Source organism: Gorilla gorilla, chromosome 20 (genome assembly GCF_029281585.2).
Source record: "Gorilla gorilla gorilla isolate KB3781 chromosome 20, NHGRI_mGorGor1-v2.1_pri, whole genome shotgun sequence".
NCBI lineage: Eukaryota > Metazoa > Chordata > Mammalia > Primates > Hominidae > Gorilla > Gorilla gorilla.
The window spans coordinates 51436398-51461865 of NC_073244.2; the positions used below are offsets into that span (position 1 = coordinate 51436398).

A 25468-nucleotide genomic window follows, 5' to 3' on the forward strand; every position below is an offset into this window, starting at 1 on the left:
TAACAAGTATCTACACAAGAAAAACACCTTCATAAAAACCAAAAGCAGGTGAATCCTCATAGATACCTGGTTTTAACTCTATATCACTGAAGAGATAGAAAAAAACAGTCTTGAATTGCCAATGCCACTCCTTCATCCAGGCAGCAGGAATGTGGTACAGAGTCTCTGGGTACTGGGGTACTGGAGGGAGGAGAGCACAGCAATTGTGAGGTATTGAAGTCATTGCTGTCCTGTTACAGAAGAAAGGCAAATTGGATCAAACTCAGCTGACACACACCAATGGAGGGAGCATTTAAGCCAGGCTTAGCCAGAGGAAAATCCCTGATCCCAGCGGTTGAAACTTGAGTTCCTGCAAACCTTGCCAGTGAGGGCTACAGTACTCTGGTTTTTCAAGTAAGTTTGAAAGGCAGTCTAGGCCATAAGCCCAGAAATTCTTAGGGGAGTCATGGGGTTGAACTGGGCCCAGAGACAATTTACTGGTGAAGAGGGGGTCAGGTGACTTACAGAGACAGCAGCTTTGGTAACTAATGGAGTGCTGGCTTTATCCCTCACTTAACTCCAGGATGCACAGTCTGTGGCTCTAAAAGAGACCCCTTCCTTTCACTTGAGGAGAGGAGAGTTATCACCTGCTAATGGTATCAGTAATACCCAGGTACTATGCTGAGGGTCTTGGATGAGCTTCTAAGATCTGCTGGCTTCAGATGGGACACAGCACATTACCAGCTGTGGTGGCTATGAGGAAAAACTCTTTCTGCTTGGTAAAAGCAGAGAAAAAAGCAAAAGGGACTTCATCTTGCGCCTTAGGTACCTGCATGGCCACAAGGGAGTAGAGCACCAAGCAGGCTCTTGGGGCCCCTAATTCAGGGACTTGGTTCTTGGATGACATCTATTTACCTGCTATGGGCCAGACGGGGGTTCACTGCCCTGTGGAATGAGTCCCAGGCCTGGCAGCATTCACTATGAGTTGACTTAAGAGACTGTGGGCCTTAAGGGAACATCTGTGGTAGTCTGGCCATACTCTTCATTGTGGCAATGGTTATGGGATGACCACTGCCTTTGGAAAGAGGAGTGTGGGAAGAACTGCATCTTGTGGTTTGAGTGCCAGCTCTGCTGCAGTAAAATAAAAGCACCATACAGACTTCTAAGGTTTTTGACTTTAGTCCCCAACTTTCAGGTGGCACCTCTGGACCCACCCAAGGCCTAGGGGAACTCACCGCCCTGAAGGAATGCACACAGACCTGGCTTGCTCTGCCATCTGCTGCTTCCAGAGTCCCAGGGCCTTGAGTGAACTTAGGTTGCAACCAGGGAGTGGATATGGAAGGCCTTCAGTGAGATCCAGTGCTATACTGGATTCAGGTCTGACCCAATCATAGTGGTGGTGGCCACAACGGTGCTTGTATTAGTCCATCCCCAGCTTTAGGTGTCTCAGGACACACACACACACACACACACACACACACACACACACACACACACACACTGTTTTTTCAGGGGGAGAAAGAAAGGGAAAAGGGCAAAAGTCTCTGCACTGTAATCCAGAGAATTATCCTGGAACTTGTCCAAGATCATCAAGGTGGCAACTGTATGAGTCTGCAAGAATCACAACATTACTGGTTTTTAGTTCACCCCAAAGGAGATACAGCTTAAATCAAAACATTCAAGTGTTTGGAATATCTGGTATGCCTTCAAAAAAAGGACAGGTACAAATAAGCCTAGACAGTGAAGACCACACTAAATACCTAATTACTCAGTGATCAGACACTGAAGAACATCTGCTAGTGTCAACACCATCCAGGAAAGCATGATCTCCCCAAATAAACTAAATAAGCACCAGGGAGAAGCAGAGACCTTTCAGACAGGAAATTTAATTTAGCAGTGTTAAGAAAACTCAAACAAATTCAAGATAACACAGAGAAGGAATTCAGAATTTTATTAGATAAGTTAACCAAAAAGTTTAAAATAATTAAAAGGACTCAAACAATAGTTCTGGAGCTGAGAAATGGAGCCATAAAAAGGAATGATATCGTGCCCTTTGCAGGGACATGGATGAAGCTGAAAGCCATCATCCTCAGCAAACTAACATAGGAACAGAAAACCAAACACTGCACGTTCTCACTCATAAGTGGGAGCTGAACAGTTAGAACACATAGACACGGAGAGGGGAACAATACACACTGGGGCCTGTTGGTGGGGGCAAAGAGAGGGAGAGCATCAAGACAAACAGCTAATGCACGTGGAGCTTAATACGTAGGTGACAGGTTCATAGGTGCAGCAAACCACAATGGCACATGTTTACCTATGAAACAAACCTGCATGTTCTGCACATGTATCCCAGAACATAAAGCAAAATAAAATACAAAAATGCAATTGGCATACTGAAGAATGCATCAGTCTTTTAACAGCAGAATTGATCAAGCAGAAGAAAATATTAGTGAGCTTGAAGACAGGCTATTTGAAACACACAGCCAGAGGAGACAAAAGAAGAAAGAGTAAAAAACAATGAAGCCATGAAACATGGCTATAGGATCTAGAAAAATAGCTTCAAAAAGGCAAATCTAAGAGTTATTGGCCTTAAAGAAAAAGTAGAGAAAGAAATAGTGGTAGAAAGTTTATTTAAAAGAATAATAACAGAGAACTTCCTAAACCTGGAAAAGGAGATCAATATCCAAGTGCAAGCAGGTTATAGAACACCAAGCCAATTTAACCCAAAGAAGACTAACTCAAGCTACTTAATAATCAAACTTTCAAAGGTCAAGAGCAAAGAAAAAATCCTGCAAGCCCCAAAGAAAAACAATAGCATACAATGCAGCTGCAATACACCTGGCAGCAGATTTTTTAGTAGAAACACACACAATATTATAGCACTGTAACTGTGATGTGTAAACTACTCATTTCCTAAATAGAAAGACTAAACAATGAACTAATAATAATAATAATAACTGCAACTTTTGAAGATATACACAGTAAAATAAGATATAGGCAGAAATAACTAAAAGTTAAAAAGCAGGGGGGATGAAGTTAAAGTATAGAGTTTCTATAAGTTTTCTTGTTGCTTGTTTTTTTTAAGTAAAGGGTGTTAAGTAGCTATCATGTTAAAATAATGGGTTGTAAAATAGTATTTGCAAGCCTCATGGTCACCTTGAACCAGAAAACATAAAATGGATTCACACAAAAAAAAAAACATAAAAAGAAAGAAACTAAATTGTATCGCCAGACAAAATTATCTTCAGTATGGAAAGATAGTAAGAAACAAAGGAAGAGAAGACCAAAATACAGCTAGAAATCAAACACCAAAATGGCAGGACTAAGTGTTTACTTAATTATCAATGAAAACATTGAATGGAAATGGACCAGACTCTCCAATCAAAACACATAGAGTGGCTGAATGGATGAAAAAACAAAAACAATTGATCTGTTGCCTACATGAAACACACTTCACCTATAAAGGCACACATATACTGAAGATAAAGAAATAGAAAAAGATGTTCCATGCTAATGGAAATGAAACAAAACAGGTGTAGCTATATTTATATTGGACAAAATTTATTTTGAGAGAAAAACTCTAAGCAGAGACAATAAAGTCAATATATAATGAATAAGACATCAACTCAGCAAGAAGATATAACAGTTTTAAATATATATGCACCAAACAGTGGAGCACCCAGGTATATAAAGGAAATATTATTAGAGCTAAAGAGAGTGATAGGCCCCAATACAATAATAGCTGGAGATTTCTGTTTCATTTTCAGCATTGGACAGGTCTTCCAGACAATACAAACAAAGAACGTTAATCCCTACTATAGAAGAAATGGATTTAATAGATACTTACAGAACATTTCATCCAATGGCTGCAGAATACACACCGTTGTCCTCAGCACATAAATCATTCTCAAAGATAGACCATATGTTGTCATGAAACCGGTCTTGAAACATTAAAAAAAATTGAAATATGTAATCCCAGCACTTTGGGAGGCTGAGGCCAGTGGATCATGAGGTCAGGAGATCAAGACCATCCTGGCTAACACAGTGAAACCCCATCTCTACTGAAAATACAAAAAATTAGCCTGGGCGTGGTGGTGGGCACCTGTAGTCCCAGCTACTCAGGAGGCTGAGGCAGGAGAATGGTGTGAACCTGGGAGGTGGAGCTTGCAGTGAGCGGAGATGGCACCACTGCACTGCAGCCTGGGCAAGAGAGCAAGACTCCATCTCAAAAAAAAAAAAATTGAAATAATATCAAGCCACTTCTTTGTTTTTTTTTTATTTATTTTTATTTTTTTTTTTATTTTTTATTGATCATTCTTGGGTGTTTCTCGCAGAGGGGGATTTGGCAGGGTTACAGGACAATAGTGGAGGGAAGGTCAGCAGATAAACAAGTGAACAAAGTTCTCTGGTTTTCCTAGGCAGAGGACCCTGCGGCCTTCCGCAGTGTTTGAGTCCCTGGGTACTTGAGATTAGGGAGTGGTGATGGCTCTTAACGAGCATGCTGCCTTCAAGCATCTGTTTAACAAAGCACATCTTGCGCCGCCCTTAATCCATTCAACCCTGAGTGGATACAGCACATGTTTCAGAGAGCACAGGGTTGGGGGTAGGGTCACAGATCAGCAGGATCCCAAGGCAGAAGAATTTTTTCTTAGTACAGAACAAAATGAAAAGTCTCCCATGTCTACCTCTTTCTACACAGACACAGCAACCTTCTGATTTCTCAGTCTTTTCCCCACCTTTCCCCCCTTTCCATTCCACAAAACCGCCATTGTCATCATGGCCCGTTCTCAATGAGCTGTTGGGTACACCTCCCAGACAGGGTGGTGGCCGGGCAGAGGGGCTCCTCACTTCCCAGTAGGGGCGGCCGGGCAGAGGCCCCCCTCACCTCCGGGATGGGGCGGCTGGCCAGGTGGGGGGCTGAACCCCCACCTCCCTCCCGGACCGGGCGGCTGGCCGGCGGGGGGCTGACCACCCCACCTCCCTCCCGGACGGGGCGGCTGGCCAGGCGGGGGGCTGACCCCCCACCTCCCTCCCGGACAGGGCGGCAGGCTGGGCGGTGGGCTGACCCCCCCACCTCCCTCCCGGACGGGGCGGCTGGCTGGGCTGAGGGGCTCCTCACTTCCCAGTAGGGGCGGCTGGGCAGAGGCGCCCCTCACCTCCCGGACGGGGCGGCTGGCCAGGCGGGGGGCTAACCCCCCCACCTCCCTCCCGGATGGGGCGGCTGGCCGGGCGGGGGGCTGACCCCCCCACCTCCCTTCCGGACGGAGCGGCTGGCCGGGCAGAGGGGCTCCTCACTTCCCAGTAGGGGCGGCCGGGCAGAGGGGCTCCTCACTTCCCAGTAGGGGCGGCCGGGCAGAGGCGCCCCTCACCTCTCGGACCGGGTGGCCGGCCAGGCGGGGGGCTAACCCCCCCACCTCCCTCCCGGACGGGGCGGCTGGCCGGGTGGGGGGCTTGGCCCCCCCACCTCCCTCCCGGACGGGGCGGCTGGCCGGGGGGGGGCTGACCCCCCCACCTCCCTCCTGGACGAGGTGGCTGCCGGGCGGAGATGCTCATCACTTCCCAGACGGGGTGGCTGCTGGGCGGAGGGGCTCCTCACTTCTCGGGCCGGGCGGCTGCCGGGCGGAGGGGCTCCTCACTTCTCAGACGGGGCGGCCGGGCAGAGACGCTCCTCACATCCCGGACGGGGCGGCAGGGCAGAGGTGCTCCCCACATCTCAGACGATGGGCGGCCGGGCAGAGACGCTCCTCACTTCCCAGATGTGATGGCGGCCGGGAAGAGGCGCTCCTCGTTTCCTAGATGGGATGGCGGCCGGGCAGAGATGCTCCTCACTTTCCAGACTGGGCAGCCAGGCAGAGGGGCTCCTCACATCCCGGACGATGGGCGGCCAGGCGGAGACGCTCCTCACTTCCCAGATGGGGCGGCAGCCGGGCAGAGGCTGCAATCTCGGCACTTTGGGAGGCCAAGGCAGGCGGCTGGGAGGTGGTTGTAGCGGGCCGAGATCACGCCACTGCACTCCAGCCTGGGCACCATTGAGCACCGAGTGAACGAGACTCCGTCTGCAATCCCGGCACCTCGGGAGGCCGAGGCTGGCCGATCACTCGCGGTTAGGAGCTGGAGACCAGCCCGGCCAACACAGCGAAACCCCATCTCCACCAAAAAAATACGAAAACCAGTCAGGCGTGGCGGCGCGCGCCTGCAATCACAGGCACTCGGCAGGCTGAGGCTCGAGAATCAGGCAGGGAGGTTGTAGTGAGCTGAGATGGCAGCCGTACCGTCCAGCTTCGGTTCGGCATCAGAGGGAGACCGTGGAAAGAGCGGGAGAGGGAGACCGTGGGGAGAGGGAGAGGGAGAGGGAGAGGGAGAGGGAGAGGGAGAGGGAGAGGGAGAGGGAGAGGGAGAGGGAGAGAGCAAGCCACTTCTTTGACCACAATGGAATAAAACAAGAAATTGGTAACAAGAGTAGTTTTGGAAACTATCCAAACACATAGAAATTAAACAGTATGTACCTGAATGACCAGTGGGTCAATGAAGAAATTAAGAAGAAAATTAAAAGTTTTCTTGAAACAAATGATAATGAAGACACAACATACAAAAATGTACGGGATACAGCCAGGGCAGTACAAAGAGGGAATTTTATAGCTCTAAGTCCCCACATCAAAAAAGAGAAAAGCTTCAAATAAACAATATAATGATGCATCTTAAAGAATTAGATAAGCAAGAACAAACCAAACTTAAAATTAGTAGAAGAAAATAAATAATAAAGATCAGAGCAGATACAAATGAAATTAATAAAAAGTGTTTTTTCTGATAATTTAAAATTAGCAAACCTTAGCCAGACTAAGAAAAAAGTAGAGAAGATATAATTAAATAAAACCAGAAATGAAAAAAGACACATTACAACTGATACCACAGAAATTCAAAAAGTCATTAGTGGCTACTCTGAGCAACTATACACCAATAAATTGGAAAATCTAGATGAAATGAACAAATTCCTGGATACTTACAACCTATCGATATTGAACCTGGAAGAAATTAAAAGCCTGAACAGACCAATAATAAATAATAAAATAGAAGCCACAATAAAGTCTCCTCATAAAGAAAAGCCCAAGACCTGATGGCTTCACTGCTGAATTCTACTGAACATTTAAGAAAAAATTAATACCAATCTTACCGATACTATTCAGAAAAACAGAGGAGGGAATATTACTGAACTCATTAAAAGAGGCCAGCATTACCTTGATATCAAAACCACACAAAAACCCACCAAAAAAGGAAGAGAAACCATAGGCCATAGGCCAATATCTCTAATAAATATTGATGCAAAAATCCTAAACAAAACACTAGCAAACCTGAAGGGGCCTGCCCCTCCACTCCTGTGGGTATTTCTCACAAGGTGGAGATGAGAGACTGAGAAAAGGAAATAAGACACAGAGACAAAGTATAGAGGAAGAAAAGTGGGCCCAGGGGACCAGCACTCAGCAAGTGAGGACCTGCACCAGCACTGGTCTCTGAGTTCCCTCAGTATTTATTGGTCACTATCTCTACAGTCTTGGTGAGGGGGATGTGGCAGGACTATAGGGTAATGATGGGGAGAGGGTCAGCAGGAAAACATGTGAGCAAAGGAATCTGTGTCATAAATAAGTTTAACGAAACGTGCTGTGCCTGGATGTGCACGTAGGCCAGATTTATGTTTAACTTTACACAAACATCTTAGTGCAGTAAAGAGTAGCAGAGCAGTATCGCTGCCAGCACGTCTCACCTCCAGCCATAGGGCGGTTTTCTCCTATCTTAGTAAATAGAATGTATGGTCAGGTTTTACATTGAGATATTCCATTCCCAGCGACGAGCAGGAGACAGATGCTTTCCTCTTATCTCAACTGCAAAGAGGCCTTCTTCTTTCACTAATCCCCCTCAGCACAGACCATTTACAGGTGTCAGGCTGGGGGACTGTAAGGTCTTTCCCTTCCCATGAGGCCATATCTCAGGCTGTCTCAGTTGGGTGAAACCTGGACAATACCCAGGCTTTCTTGAGCAGAGGTCCCTGCGGCCTTCTGCAATGCATTGTGTCCCTGGTTAATCGAGAATGGAGAATGGTGATGACTTTTACCAAGCATACTGCCTGCAAACAAATTGTTAACAAGGCACATCCTGCACAGCCCTAAATCCATTAAATCTTGATTCAATACAGCACATGTTTCTGTGAACATAGGGTTGCAACTAAGGTTACATATTAACAGCATCTCAAAGCAGAAGAATTTTTCTTAGTGCAGATAAAAATGGAGTTTCTTATGTCTTCCTTTTTCTACATAGACACAGTAACAATCTGATCTCTTTCTTTTCCCCATACAAACCAAATTCAACAATACATTAGAAAGGTCGACCAGGCATGGTGGCTCATGCCTGTAATCCCAACACTTTGGGAGGCTGAGGGGAGGAATTACCTGATGTCAGGGGTTTGAAACCAGCCCGGCCAACATGGCAAAACCCTGTCTCTACTAAAAATACAAAATTAGCCAGGCGCAGTGGTGAGCACCTGTAATCCCAGCTATTTGGGAGGCTGAAGCAGGAGAATAACTTGAACCCAGAAGGCAGAGGTTGCAGTGAGCTGAGATCACACCATTGCACTCCAGCCTGGATGACAGAGTGAGACTTCTTCTCAATAAAAAAAAAAAAAGAAGGAAAGATCATTTATCATGTCCAAATGGTATTTATTCCTGGAATGCATGGATGGTTCAACATATGCAAATCAATTAATATGATACCTCATATCAACAGAATGAAGAACAAAAGCCATATGATCATTTTAATTGATACTGAAAAAGTGTTTGATAAAATGCAACATTTCTTCACAATAAAAACCCTAAAAAAATTCGTGATGGAAGGCCCATACCTCAAAATAATAAGCCATATATGACAGACCCACAGCTAGTGTCATACTCAATAAGGAAAACCTGAAAGCCTTTTGTCTAAGCTCTGAAACACTACAAGGATGGCCATTTTCACACTGTCATTCAACATAGTACCAGAAGTCTTAGCTAGACCAATTTGACAAGAGAAAGAAACAAAGGGCATCCAAATTGGAAAGGAGGAATATAACATAATCTTATATTTAGAAAAACCTAACCACTCCACAAAAAACTACTAGAACTGATAAACAAATTTGGTAAAGTTGCAGGATACAAAATCAACATATAAAAATTAGTAGCATTTCTACATGCAAACAAGGAACAATCTGAAAAAGGATTTAAAAAGCTATCTTATTTACAATAGCCAAAAAGTAAATTAAGTACCCAGAAAGTTACTTAACGAAAGAATTGAAAGATATCTGAAAAAGTCTAAAAAACGAATGGAAGAAATTGAAGAGGACACCAAAATGGAAAAAAATATTCCATGTTCATGGATTAGAAGAGTCAATTTTGTTCAAATGTCCATACTACCAAAAGTAATCTACAGATTCAATGCAATCTTTATGAAAATGCCAATAACATTCTTCACAGGTGTAGAAAAACAATCCTAAAATGTATATGAAATTATAAATGACTGAGAATAGCCAAAGCCATCCTAAGCAAAAAGAACAAAACTGGAGGAATCACATTACCTGACTTCAAATTACACTACAGAGCTATAGTAACAACAACAAGAACAACAACCAAAAGCATGGTACTGGCATAAAAACAGAAACAGACCAATGGAACGGCATAGAGAACCCAGAAACAAATCCACACACCTACAGTGAACTCATTTTCAACAAAGGTGCCAAGAATATACACTGGGTAAAAGACAGTCTCTTCAATAAATGGCATAGGGGAAACTATGCAGAAGAGTGAACCTAGAAACCTATATCTCCTCATGTACAAAAATCAAATAAAAATGGAGTAAAGATTTCAAACTAAGATCTCAGACTATGAAAGTACTAGAAGAAAATACGGGGATAAATCTTGAGGACATTTGTTCTGGCAAAAATTTCTTGAGAAATACCCCACAAACACAGGCAAACAAAGCAAAAAAGGAACAAATGAGATAATGTTAAGTTAAAAAACTGCCTAGCATAGGAAACAATCAAAAAGTGAAGAGAAAACCCACAGAATGGGAGAAAATATTTGCAAACTAATTGCCTGACAAAGGATTAATAACCAGAATATATAAACTCAAACAACTCTGTAGGAAAAAATCTAATAATTTGATCAAAAGATGGGCAAAAGATTTGAATAGACATTTCTCAAATCATTAAAAAGTCAGGAAACAACAGGTGCTGGAGAGGATGTGGAGAAATAGGGACACTTTTACACTGTTGGTGGGACTGTAAACTAGTTCAACCCTTGTAGAAGTCAGTGTGGCGATTCCTCAGGGATCTAGAACTAGAAATACCATTTGACCCAGCCATCCCATTACTGGGTATATACCCAAAGAACTATAAATCATGCTGCTATAAAGACACATGCACACGTATGTTTATTGCGGCACTCTTCACAATAGCAAAGACTTGGAACCAACCCAAATGTCCAACAATGATAGACTGGATTAAGAAAATGTGGCACATATACACCATGGAATACTATGCAGCCATAAAAAATGATGAGTTCATGTCCTTTGTAGGGACATGGATGAAATTGGAAATCATCATTCTCAGTAAACTATCGCAAGAAAAAAAACCAAACACCGCATATTCTCACTCATAGGTGGGAATTGAACAATGAGAACACATGGACACAGGAAGGGGAATATCACACTCTGGGGACTGTTGTGGGGTTGGGGGAGGGGGGAGGGATAGCTTTAGGAGATATACCTAATGCTAAATGACGAGTTAATGGGTGCAGCACACCAGCATGGCACATGTATACATATGTAACTAACCTGCACATTGTGCACATGTACCCTAAAACTTAAAGTATAATAATAATAAAATAAAATAAAAAAGAAGACATACAAATGGCAAACAAGCATATGAAAATGTGCCCAACATCGCTAATCATTGGAGAAACGCAAATCAAATCCACAATAAGATATCATCCCACCCAATTAAAATGGCTTATATCCAAGTGACAAGTAACAACAAATGGCGTAGAGGACAAAAAGAAAGGGAATCCTGTATACTGTTGGTGAGAATGTAAATTAGTACAACCACTATGGAGAACAGTTTCGAGGTTCCTCAAAAAACTAAAAATGGAGCTATCATATAATCCAGCAATCCTATTGCCAGGTATAAACCCAAAAGGATAAATCAGTATATTGAGGAGGTATCTACACTCCTACGTTAGTTGCAGCACTGCTCGCAATGGCCAAGATTTGGAAACAACCTAAGTTTTCATCAACGGATAAATGGATAAAGAAAATGTGGTATATATACACAGTGGAGTACTATTCAGCCATAAAAAAATGAGATTCTACCCTTTGCAACAATATGCATGGAACTCAAGATCATTATTTTAAGTGAAATAAGTCAGGCACAGAAAGACAAACATCATAAATTCTCACTCATTTGTGTACTCTAAAAATGAAAACAATTGAACTTAGTAGAAAAATGGTATTTTAACCTATTAAACAGTAGAAAAATGGTAACTAGAAGCTGGGAAAAGTAGTGGAGGGGGAGGTGGGAGGTGATGATGATTAATTGGTGCACAAGATAGAAAGAATAAATAATATTACCTATTTGACAGCATGCAAGGTGACTATAGTCAATAGCAACTTACATTTGCATTTTAAAACACACAAACAACTGTCATTGGATTGTTTGCAACAGAAAGAATAAATGTTTGAGGGGATGGATGCCCCATTCTCCATGATGCGATTATTTGCATGCCTGTATCATTCCTTATGTACCCATTAAATGTGCACACCAACTACGTACCCACAAAAATTAAAAATAAGTGACAGACATAGGACCAATAGGCATATGAAAAGATAACCAACGTCATGAGTCATTAGGGCAATGAAAATCAAAACCATCATGAGATACCACTTCACACTCACTAGAATAGCTATTATTTAAAAAAATGAAAACTAAGAAGTGTGAGGACATAAATAAACTGGAACCCTTGAACATTGCTCTTTGGAGGGTAAGATAACATGGCTGCTGTGGAAAATATTATGGCAGTTCATTAAAAAGGTTACTCATCATAATACACAGCTCTTTGGCACTGGGATCAATTGTTTCTAAAAATGGTTTGAATTCCTTGACAAAAAAAAGTGAAGAGAAAAATGAAATAAGAGGGAGAAGGAAGGAAGGATGGGAGGAAATTCTAATTCACTCCACATTTGAATTCTAATATAGGTTTTAAGGATGCTTCCTTTCATCATGAAAAGAACTTGAGGAGGGGTCCTGAGTCCTCCACCCCAGGTGAAGAAGACTGCATTGTGACTCAAGTCCAATCACCTGTACCTGCACCTGTCCTCACACAGGTCTGGAACTAAGAAACAAATAACCAATAACTAGACTTAAGAATCTCAACTTTCTCCACAAATTTGCAGGAGAAAGGGTGTCTCTGAAATTTGGATTCCCATGGACACTCAGAGAAAAGAAAAGGGTGTGGGTAGAGCCCAGGTGTGTGAGAGGCAGATGGGAGCCACCCTCACCTGGCAAGCCAAGGGGACCAGTGTGGGATCAGGGGGACACAAGGGCTTTCTCTACCTCCCTCCATAGGTCCTGCTTACGATCAAGACCAGTGTTCTGCCAGAACATCTGTAGACCAAAAGATGTGTTACCTCCCAGGGCAAATGATTTTCACCAAAATCCTCACTATTTTTACCATTGCACAAATTAGGAAAATTAGGAAATGTACATTCTGCGCAGTGGAGAGAAGGCTTAAGGAGAGGCATGGGGGCTGGACTTCACAACCCCTCACCCTCATTCTCACTCCATCATCCTTGTCTGTGCATTTCCCTGGTGACCCCTTCCTCCCCCTGGTGTCTTCCCCACCGTCATTTCTGCTGCATCACAGACACAGGCTTGCAAACAAGTGTGGTTGTAACTGAGTCTGTTTCTGATACCCTGGGGCTATGGTGTCTGAGACGTTGCATGTTGTCAGGTGTGGACCCTGGACCAGTGTAACCTTCTGTGAGGGTGTGATGGTGTCTGATGAGAGTGAACTCTGCTGAGATGATGTGACTTTAGGTGGGAGGTGGAGAGCCCACCAGGATGGGTGGGATGTGCCTGAGTGTAAAAGGGTGACTGTGTTTTGTCTTCCTGACTGTGATGTGAGTGTGTGTGTGTGAGCAAGGCCAGACCAATGCATGAGCATCTTTGTAGGCACAGCGAGCAGGCATTTGTGACTCAGTGAGTGGGGTGACTCTGTGTGACTATGGGTGTGTGTGAGTGCTGGGATATGACTGGGTGTTGAACTGGGAACATGCATGTGGCCTTCTGTGCATGTCAAGTTTCCTCCTCACACATCAGGGCCTCTGATGAAGCAGCTGTGCATCTTCCCATGTGTGTCAATGTGGATGCCAGGTGGCAGAACTGGTGTGAATCTTGGGGACTGTGAGTTATCAATGACTCATTTGCGATCATTAGTGAGAGCAGAATGCATGCTCTCTAGATGCCTCTTCCCAAGCAGAGTGGGAAAGAGGAATGCGGATCATAGGAGTGATGTTTCCTCAGGTAGGTTCTGCACACAGTGACCACCATCTCCTGTCTTTCAGCCTCATGTCTCTTCCTGTCCCCCACCAAAGCCTGCCCTTCTTATTGTGGGTCTGGAGAGTTTGCAGATCCTGGCTCTCTAAGGAAGAGCATTAGAGTCTGTGGTTTCGGATACTAAATCACCCTAAACCAGGAGGGAACAAGTGTAGCCTCAGTTCAGACAGAGTTTACAGTGGATATGAATCATCAGAGTAGCTGGGTTCACTGGCTCATGCCCATAATCCCAGCACTTTGTCAAGCAAAGATGGGAAAATAACTTGAGGCCAGGGGTTTGAGACCAGCCTGGGCAATATAGTGAGATGCTGTGTTTACAAAAACTGTAAGTATCAGACAGGCATTGTGGCAGGCCTCTTTCATCACAGCTACTCAGGAGGCCAAGGCATGAGGATCCCTTCAGCACAGGAGTTTGAGGCTTTGTGAGCTATCGGTGCACCACTGCATGTCAGCCTGGGTGACAGAGTGAGATCATGTGTCAAAAAGGAAGAAAAATTATACACTTGTAGGTTCTCTCTAATTACTTCCCTGACCCACACTTTTCATTTGTCCAAGTGCTGGGGCTGTGTCCTCAAGATTTTTACAACTTCTGGGAAGGACGTCCATTGCCCTTGATGACTGTGATGCACGTGCATCCCACACACAGGGGTTTTCTGTTCTTTTTCAATTTCCCTCTCTCTTTCAACAAGTGTTGCTTCTTACTGGAGTGAATTTCTCTGCTGTTACATCCTCAAGTCTAGTTTTCACAGTTTCAGAGTTGAAATTGATCTCAGGTCAATATTCCACAAGGACCCAATCCATAGTGTTAGGTCACCCCCAACAAGCCCTGTACATGCCAGGGATTAGGCTAAAGATTTTACACATATTAACTCCTGTCACTAAAATCACCCTACAAAGTAAGAATTTCTAATAAAGACAAAAAAGTAAAAAGTAAAGAAAGCAAAGAAAAATAAGAGTTTTAAATAATCCTCCTGGTACCTGGGAAACTAAGGTAGGCAGCATTCAAGTAATAGATCTAAGATGGCACTTCCAGTAAGAGGCAGAATCAGGAGTGGAATCCAGGCAGCCTGGCTCCTGAATCCTTGTTCCTAACTATGGGACCCTCATGTCTTCAGGAATATGGAGTCCTGACTGTGATAGGGTGAAAAAGAGAAGTCCTCACTGTTTGCCTGTTGATTTCTAACCTTCTGCATCATGGGAATCTGTTAGAAAAGGGGAGGCCACACCTGGCCGGGCCCCTCTCACCCACTCTCAGTCCCCTAGCAGGTGCCCCACACAATGCCTGTGTCCTTGTCCATTGGTTCTACCATGACAATCAGAGGGACACCGATCCTCCCTTTTTTGTGAGTACTCCATGGTCCATGGCACAGGGGTGGAAAAGAAGGGAGAATATTTACTCAGGAAGTGGCCTCATGTGAGTGATGTGGAAATGTCTAGTTGGCATGATAAAGGCAGCAATTAAGTTGCAGGTCCTGGAGACCCTCCAGCACCAGGCATGAAACCTGCAGTGGCTGCACTTTGGGCCAGTCATGTGGCCTAGGGGAGGAGAACACTCAGGGATTGGGGGTGTGGCTCATTATCAAGGGGCATAGACTTTTCAAAGAATGGACAAGTAATAGCTCAGGTCAGTGACTGTGGCTCAGTTTCCATCTTGTGATGAGTGACAGAGCATGTCCCCACCTGGGGGAATGAGGTGCTAAAATAGCCCCACAGAAACCAGTCCTGCAGTATCACCAGGGAGCCTGCTTTCTTCTTTGGGGAAAGGGGGGGAGGGATGTGTGTGTGTTGAGTGTGTGCCCCACGAGGGGGAGGGGCTTGCCCAACACTCTGTGTGCTTTGCCCTCAGCAATGACCCAGAGCTGCAGGTGGAATTCTACACTGGGACAAATGAGGACTCAGACATCGCCTTCCATTTCTGAGTGCACTTTGGCCATTGTCTGGCCATTGACAGACATGTGTGTAGGGCCTGGAAGTGTGAGGGGAGATGCCACAATGTGCCCTTTTAGGATGGCAAGCCATTTGATCTGAGCATCTTGGTGCTGGACAATGAATACCAGGTGAGTGCCCTAGGAGCTCCCAGTACCCAGCCCTCCATGGGCTCCCAGAGCAGGAGGCAGCTCTCCCTGGCTTGGCCCCAATAGTCCCTCTGGACCCACCTCCCATAACTAGTTTTGCTTTGGGCTTTTCATCAAAACGCTCTGCTTGCGCCATCATCCTCAGCTCTTTTCCCAAATCTGACCAGGGTCAATATCAGCTCACCTCGCATTTCCCCCAAGGTGGAGAATCTCCTCTATCTTTTCCCATTGTGGTCACTTCCACTTTATGCTGTTATTTAAATTTTTCACTTTGCTGAATGAATACAATATTCATAAAAATAAAATTGTTTTAGTCAATCAAAAATTAAGTCTATCTCATTCCTGGACCCAATCTTACTGCTGAGAACATTACCAGTGCTCTGTTCTCCTTCCACAGGAAATCTTTGCTTATGGAAGCATATAGATCTATACTTTCATTTGTTTTTAAGAAATTCCTAGTATACATTGCTTTACACATTACACTTTAGGAACTGAGTTAATTTGTTGTTAAAATATATATATCTTGAAGACATCTTCTATTAATGGTGCTGCCTCAATTTTTAAAGATTGCATAATGTTGCATTAGAGCAATTACCCAAAATTATTGACCTTGACTCTTTTGATGGGCATTGAGGTTATTTCCAATATTTTGCTCTCACAGATGGTGCTGTAATAAGATTTCTAGTAAATTCTTTTGTCATTATCCACCTCTCTTACTTATGTTGAAAAATAATCAGAAAGAAATGAAATAACAGGTTCAAAAATGTGTGCATTTTAAATTTAACAAATTGACACCTAGAAGGTTACTTTACAGCCTTAGTAATAAAGAATATGTCCAAATGTTCTGGCTCTTTCTAATGTGTAGGGCAAACGCCAAAAGATTCACATTTTATTCAGATTCAAGTGAGGGATCTTTATCTGTGCTTAGAAGCTGTTTAAAATGATATCTTATGTTTTGCAACACTTGTCCGATTCTACCTTTCCAAAAACACTTGAAATTTATTCTTGGCCACCACCAGCCCAGATCTAGGTAACTCCAAAGAGAAACTGGGCCATCAGCAGTGAGTGGCAGTCAGAGTTCATAAAACTGAAAGATATGCATTCAACGAATATAGTCTAGCATTAATCCTGTGTGGACTCCTGTACAAGATGCAGGGATTCAAGTTCATGAAACAGAGTCACTAGCCATGGGGGTTTTCCAGGCTAGAGGGGAGGCTGAGCAAACATAGACCAGCCTTGCTGGAAGTATGAGAGGAAAAATTAGAAATAAAGCAAACAACTGTCTCAAATAGGTACAAAAGTTCATCTGCAAACAGAAGTGTGTGTTTTGAGTTCGGTTATATAACTAGGAGTTTTCTCACGGGATGTTGTAGGTACTAGGACAGAGTAAAGAGGAGGCTGAAAGCTTGTTTGGTGGCATACTGTCTTTCTAATGCATTTTTCCTTTTGTAGGTAATAATAAATAGCCAACACTGTTGCAGCTTTGTCCATAACTCCCACCATGTTCTGTGAAGATGGTGCAAGTGTGGAGAGATGTCTCCCTGACCTCAATGTCTGTCTGCAGTTGATGCAGATGATCACACTCCTCATTGTTGAGGAATCCCTCTTTCTATGTGACCATAGGATTTCCAGAGCCTACTAACAGCATGATCTCTCCTCACCGTTTCTGCTACACTTGGTCATTAAAACATCACCAAACTACCGAGGATTTGTTTGGTTCTTGCTTTAAGGGAGAAAGAGAAAGTGGTCATTCCCAGGAGGGCCCAAGGAATTCTATGAGAGGCATCAAGAAATCAAAAAGGATAAACCTTCGTGTGACTTCAGGAGTGAGTGACAAGGTCCCTGGAATGTCTGAGAAGACATTAGGTACAGCATCCTTCTATATCACATTGTTGACATCAGAGACTCTGAAACAAAATCCTTACTCAATCTCAGATGACTCACTGCACTGAAATGTTAGGTAGCTGTTTACAGCCACACAAGTGTACCTCAGGGAAGAAATTTGGTAACTTGAGGACAATCTGGTGGAATTTCCTAATTCCTTCCATTGTTCTCAGGATATTTATTGTGTATAAACATGGTGCTTTGGTCTGTAAAGACTGCCATGCAGGACGTTTAGAAAAAGAGACACATTTCTGACATGAAAATTTTAATCCAAACAATAGTTAGAGAATCACAGGAGCCCAAAAATTTCTCTTAAAGAACCTCAAATGTTGATGTTTAAAGATAATTGTGAGGTTTTTCTGATGTATGTGGCAGGATCCTTAGATTTCTATTTGGAAACAAATGGTCATGGTTTAAGTCCAGAAAATATGTAGTTTATTGTTGGGATGGACAGAATTCATACACATGGACACAGTGAGCAGACCTTGCTTTGCTGCTGTTTCACTAGGCATTGCAGCACAGCAAACCTCCCAACACATGTTGGCTTAGAGCAATCATTTATTCTGACCTTTCTCAGTTAACTGGACTCATGTGAGAGGTAGGTCATGTGGTGAGAGTCATGTTTTCCAAAGCATCTTTCAGGCTGGGATTCCAGAGGATGCTTCACTGATGCCTGACCCAGCACTAGAGCTGGGTGAACACCTGGGGGCTGGCTGGTTATTTTATTCCCTACTTCACTTCCCCATTCATGCCTTGAATTTTCTCAAATCATGAGAGTCTCATGATTCTTAGACTTAATGAATGATGATTGGCTTCCACTAAAGAAAGCCTTCCAAAAGGCTCAGGAAGAAGGTGCAAGGCATCATAGGACCTAGCTTTGAAAGGCACACAGTTATCAGTACTGTGACATTATATTGATCAAAGTGAGCTATACAGACAGCCCAAATCAAAGGGTGGGGATTCCATAAGCTGTGGTTATTTTGACCTGTTGTCATGAGGGAGCATTTTTGGCAACTATTCCCACTCATTCCTCAGTGGCTTAAATGCTTTCCACATTCCAAAAACACTATCCTGTAAGGAACCACTGAATGCAATATGATTACAGAAACAGGCTCAGATTGAAGTTTAGAGGCTTATCATTTAATCAGGATCTGGTGTCCGTGAGGTGACTACAAATTATCAGGTGCACTTTCTCTCAACATATGCATTAAATGAATACATTACCTCCCCTATACAAATCAAACATACAAGACTGAAACAGATATAGGAAAATGCAGTGGACACATCTATTTTAGAAGGGCAAAAAATAATAAACAGCACCCTGAAAGCAAGATGGGTCACCAATAGCTCTACTGGAGCTACCCACGAAAATTCAGCCAGGGTTCTCACTCTTGTTACATCTGCTCAAACCAGCATGGCCTTATCCAAAAATACTGTCTTGATATGTGCCGCTTGTGTTTCCATAAGTACTTAAAGGATATATTTTTCATTAAGTTGGACTAAGTGATCTTCCTTGAATTGATATGCAAGACTTACATCCAATGAAAGAAACTGTGCTAGCACATTAAACACGAATAGAGATTAAAACAAAGAAACAAATAAAAACAAACAAGAACAAAAAAGAAAATAGGCAGCAGTCACTCATCCACATTATTGGACCCTATTTTCATCTTCTCTGAAAATGGTTCCCTGCGACAATTGGCTCCACCATCTATTGTCAGTTTCTTGGAACTCCTACCAAGATGACACAATGACAGCCCTTTTCTCAATACAGGAGCTGTGGTCACCTGGTTCATAGAACAAGAAGAGAACCACTTAGAAGATAAACAGCAAATTACCTAAAAGCCAAACAATGCAGATTGAAGAGGGTCTCATCAAATAGCCTCTTTGTCAGCAGGGCCCATATCAGGTGGCATTTTGATCATCCTCATCCTGCCTTCCCATGTTCATTGCCGCAGCTTGTTCAACAGCAACCTTACTCATAGATATGCCTCTCTCCTTTCCCTCCTTTAACCTAACATCCAGTTACCTTGAGGTGTCAATGCACAGTAAATAATACATTCATGCCTCTCTTTTGTGTTTCTTTCCAGTATAAGCTGAAATTTTCTCCCCTCTCACTGGAAAGTGTCAGGTTCTTGTTAGGTATACTCACCTCCTTGTATCATCCCACTCACAGTTTTGGTCACTTCTCTATTTTGATGATGGAGCATAGGCCTCCTCACCAGCATGGAAGTCATTTTTGGGCAATTAGGCAATTCTTGCTCTGAGTGGTTTAAGACTATCTTGGAACCCATAACCCATGAAGTTTTTTTTTTTTTTGAGATGGAGTTTCACTCTTGTTGCCCAGGCTAGAGTGCAGTGGTGTGATCTCGGGTCACTGCAACCTCCACCTTCCAGTTTCAAGCAATTCTCCTGCCTCTGCCTCCCAAGTAGCTGGGATTAGAGGCATCTGTCACCATGTCCGCCTAATTTTTGTATTTTTAGTAGAGAAGGGGTTTCACCATGTTGGCCAGGTTGGTCTCGAATTACTGACCTCAGGTGATACACCCACCTCGGCTTCCCAAAGTGCCGGGATTACAGGCGTGAGCCACTGCGCCTGGCCAGAACCCATGAATTTCTGAGCAGAATATGAGTTTAATTTCATATCTATATGTCCCTGGATGATTCCAATTGTATTTGAATAACCTACAGGGTCCTACATGCTGCCTGTGCTAGACAAACACACAGTGACTGCCTTTTCTTAACTGATATTCACCAGCTGAGTTCAGTTCACATAGGCCATTTGTTACACTCATCTTTATACTACCTACTATCCTGTGCTCATGGTAGCCAGGAGTGATGTCTCAGATAAAAAGATAACACATAGAGACCAGGAAGCAATGTTCAACAAGCAAGTTTTGATTTGCCTCTGGGGACCTACTCAACATCTTTTTCATGCTCCTCAACCTAAATTCACTAAATACAGCAGTCCCACTAAATATAGCATTGCTCAAAACACAGAAGGTTATTCTTGGACTCTAAAGCCTTGCCTTCTGAAAGGTCTGGAGGGCTTTTCAGTTTTTGCTGAAAGCCCCCAAAGAATAAATCTAGTCTTTGAAAAATGTCCTTGATGCCTAAGTCCACCAAAGCTGTTTCCTCTGGGGTGCTGTCCGTGGTGCTGAGCACTGGTGCTTCTAGGCCTGTATTTGCAAGTGAGGGGCTAATAAAACAGAATTAGGAGATACATTTTTTATTTTGTTTTGTATTTGATAAATTGCAACTCAAAATATGCATGATATATGGAGCAGGAATTGAATTTGGATTTTCAAACCACAATTTCTGCAATGCCTTCTATCACCACTTTTATTCAGCATAGTATTTGAAGTACTGGCCAGAGAGTTCAGCAAGAGAAAGAAACACATGGCATCCAAATAGGGAACGAGGTTAAACCATCCATGTTTAGAGATATGATTCTATATCTGGAAAACCTCACTGTTTCCACCCAAACAATCGTTAAGCTGGTAAACAACTTTCGCAAAGTTTCAGGATACAAAATCAATGTGCAAAAATCACTAGAATTCCTACACGCCAAAGACAGCGAACCACAGGGCCAAATCAAGAATGCAATTCCATTCACAATTTCCATAAAAAGAATAGAATATCTAGGAATACAGCTAACTGGGAGGTGAAAGATTGTTACAATGAGAATTACAAAACACTGCTTAAAAAAGTAGAGATGACCCAAACAAATGGAAAAACATTCCATGCTCATGGATAGCAAGAATAACTATCATTAAAACAACCACATTGCCCAAAGAAATGTACAGATTCAATGGTATTCCTATTGAAGTATCAATAACATTCTTCACAGAATTAGAAAAATCTATTTTAAAATGAATATGGAACCGAGTGGGCTGAATAAAAAAGATATTCCAAAGCAAAAAGAACAAAGCTAGAAGCATCACATTATCCAACTTCAAGCTGCACTATAGGGCCAGAGTAACCTAACAGCATAGTACTTGCATAAAAACAGACACATAGACCAATGGAACAGAAGAGAGAGGCAAGAAGTAAGGTCCCACACCTACAGCCATCTGATCTTTGACAAAGTTGACCAAACAAGCAATGGAAATAATTTTTGGATAACTAGCTAGCCACGTGCAGATGATTGAACCTGAACCACTTTCTTGCGTTGTATAGAAAAATCAACTGAAGATGGGTTAAAGACTTAAATGTAAAACCCAAAACTATAAAAACCCTGGAAGTCTACCTAGGCAGTACCCTTCCGAATGTAGAAATAGGCAAAAGATTCATGACAAAGATGCCAAAAGCAATCACAAGAAAAGCAAAAATGGACAAATGGATCAATTTAAACTAAAGAGCTTCTGCACAGCAACAGAACCTATCAACAGAGTCAACCAACAACCTACAGAATAGGAGAAAATATTTGCAAATTATGTATCTGAAAATTGTCTAATATCTAGCTTCTATAAGGAACTTTAACAACTTTACAAGAAAAGAACAAACAACCCCATAAAAAAGTGGGCAAAGGGCTGGGCGCAGTGGCTCACACTTGTAATTCCAGCACTTTGGGTGGCTAAGGCAGGTGGATTGCTTGAGTCCAGAAGTTCAAGACCAGCTTTGGCAACATGGCAAAACCCTATCTCTATGAAAAATAGAAAAATTAGCTGAGTCTTGTCTCAGGCACCTGTAATCTCAGGTACTCAGGAAGGTGAGCTGGGAGGATCGCCTGAGCCCAGGCAGAGGTTGCAGTGAGATGAGATTTCACCACTGCACTTCAGCCTGGGTGTCAGACCAGGCTGTCTCAAAAAAAGTAGACAAAGAACAGGAACAGGTACTTCTTAAAAGAAGACATACATGTGGCCAACATGCATATGAAAAGAAGCTCAACAGCCCTGAACGTTAGAAAAATGCAAATCAAAACCACCATGAGATACCATCTCTCACCAGTCAGAATGGCTAGTATTCAAAAGTCAAAAAATAACAGAAACTGGCAAGTTTGTGAAGAAAAGGGAACACTTACACATTTTTGGTGGCAGTGTAAATTAGTTTAATCACTGTGGAAAGAAATGTGATGGTTCCTCGAATGGCTAAAATAGAACTACCATTCAACCCAGCTATGCCATCACTGAGTATATACCCAGAAGAATATAAATGATTCTACCATAAAAATGTGCACATGAATGTTTATTACGACAGTATGCACAATAGCAAAAACATGGAATCAACCTAATAGCCCATAAAGGACAGACTGGATAGAGAAAATGTGGTACATATACACCATAGAATACTATGCAGCCTCAAAAAAGAATGAGATTATGACTTTTGCAGGAACATGGATGGAGCTGGAGGTCATTAACCTTAGTGAACCAATGTGGAAATGGAAAACAAAATACTGCATGTTCTCACTTAGAAGTGTGAGCTAAATGATGAGGCCCATGGATACCAAGAGGGAAACAACACACACTGAGGCCTACTTAAGGGTGGAGGGTAAAAGGTGAGACAGGAGCAGAAAAAATAACTATTGGGTACTAGGCTTAGTACCTGGATGTGAAATAATCTTTACCGCAAACCCCCATGACACGCGTTTCCCTGCACATGTACCCCTGAACATAAAATAAACGTTTAAAAAACAAAGAAAAAACCAATGTCACCTTTCTCCTGGAATCTGCAGGAGAAACAGTGTCTCTGAAACTTTGATTCACATGGACATCAAGAGAAAGGAGAGAGTATTGCTAGAGTCCAGGTGTGGGACAGACAGATGAGAGCAGCCCTCACCTGGTAGAGCCAAAGGGCTTAGCGTGGGGCAGGTTCATGCAAGGATGTTCTCTACCTCTCCCCCGGATCATCCTGAAGATCAAGGTCAGTGCTGTCCCAGAATCTTTAAAGGCAAAAAGAACAATTTAAAGGCAGAATGTATGATCCGTAGGTGTCTCTTTCCAATAAGTGTGGGGAAGAGGAATACAGACTATGTAGGTACTGATCCCTTAGGTGAGGTCTGCACAGCTGGTATGCAGTACCAGCTACTCAGGATACTGAGCTGGGAGGATCACCTGAGCCCAGGAGCCAGAGGTTGCAGTGAGCCAAGATGGTGCCACACCACTCCAGCCTGAATGTCAGAGTGAGACCTGTCTTAAAACAACAACAAAAGGCAAGAAAAGACAAGAACAGAGAACAGATACTTTTCTTTTCTTTTCTTTTCTTTTTTGAGATGAAGTCTCACTCTGTCCTCCAGGCTGGAATGCAGTGGCACGATCTTGGCTCACTGCAAGCTCTCCCTCCCACGTTCATGCCATTCTCCTGCCTCAGCCTCCTGAGTAGCTGGGACTATAGGCGCCCGCCACCGGCCCGGCTAATATTTTGTATTTTTAGTAGAGACAGGGGACGCTTCTCAAAAGTACACATACAAGTGGCCAACAAGTATATAATAAAAGCTCAATATCACTGAACTTTAGAGAAATGCAAATCAAAACTACAATGAGATACCATCTCACACCAGTCAGAATGGCTCTTCTTAAAAAGTCAAAAAAGGACAGATGCTGGCAAGGGTGTGGAGAAAAAGGAGCACTTACAGATTATTGGTGGTGGTGTAAATTAGCTCACCCATTGTGGAAAGCAGTGTGGTGATTCCTCAAAGAGCTTATAACAGAACTACCATTAAACCCCGCAATCCCATTACTGGGAATGGTGTATACACTACTGTATACACAGAAGAATAGAAATTATTCTGCCTTAAAGACATATGCATATGAATGTTCATTGCAACACTGTGCACAATAGCAAAGACACAGAATGAACCCAAATGCCATCAAGGACAGATTGGATATAGATAATGTGATACATGTACACAATGGAATACTATGAAGCCCTAAAAAAGAATGAGTTCATGTCTTTTGCAGGAACATGGATGGAGCTGGAGGCCATTATTTTTAGCAAACTAATGCAGGAACAGAAAACCAAATACTGCATGTTCTCACTTATAATTGTGAACTAAATGATGAGACTCATGGACACCAATAGGGGAACAACACACACAGAAGCCTACTTGAGGTTGGAGGGTGAAAGGTGGGATAGGAGCAGAGAAAATAACTATTGGGTACTACGCTTAGTACCCAGGTGAAGAAATCATATGTACCACAAACCTCATGACATGACTTTATCTGCATATGTACCCCTGAACCTATAATAAAAGTAAAAAAAAAGAAAAAAGAAAAAAAAATCTCATCTTTCTCCCAGAATCTGCAGGAGAAACAATATCTCTGAAACTTTGTTTTACATGGACTCCAAGACAAAGCAGAGAATGCAGCTAGAGCCCAGGTATGTGACAGACAGATGAGAGTGACCCTCACCTGGCAGATCCAAAGGGCCTAGTGTGAGGCAGTTTCATGCAAGAACTATCTCTACTTCTCTCCCCAGATCCTCCTGAGGATCAAGGTCAAAAGGATCTGACCCTTAAAGGCCCTCCCAGAACCTTTAAAGGCAAAGAGAAGAATTACCTTCTAGGTCTAACGTCTTTTTACAAAATTCCCAATTTTTTATTTTTAGTCATTGTACAAATTGAGGAAATGTACACCTTCTGGCTAGATTCTGCATACTGGAGAAAAAGCTTGAGAGGCACAAAGGCTGGGCTTTACAATCCCTACCCCTCACTCCATCATCCTTATCTATGCATTTCCCTGGTAACCCAATCCACAGCCTAGTACCTCCCCCACTGTCATTTCTGCTGCATTACAGACACAGACCTGCAAACATCTATGGTTGTGACAGAGTTTCTTTCTGACACCTGAGTCTTTCTCCTGCTTCACGGAAAGCTTGCTGGGAGGGGCTTGGAATCTGGCATGAAGCCAAAGGGCATCTCTGAGTTGCAGCATTTAAATGATCCCACTCAGAGATTCAC

At 43.0% G+C, this 25468-nt stretch overlaps 1 long non-coding RNA gene and 1 pseudogene across 1 annotated transcript; both read left to right on the forward strand.

The window, feature by feature from the left end:
- Nucleotides 1-274: 274 nt before the first annotated feature.
- On the forward strand, nt 275-17389 carry LOC129528532 (uncharacterized). Its single transcript, XR_008673809.2, has 4 exons — nt 275-393; nt 12254-12381; nt 15459-15669; nt 17140-17389. It is a non-coding gene; the product is annotated as an uncharacterized lncRNA (long non-coding RNA).
- Nucleotides 17390-18903: 1514 nt separating this feature from the next.
- On the forward strand, nt 18904-19074 carry LOC109024146 (small ribosomal subunit protein uS14-like; annotated as a pseudogene).
- Nucleotides 19075-25468: the final 6394 nt, after the last annotated feature.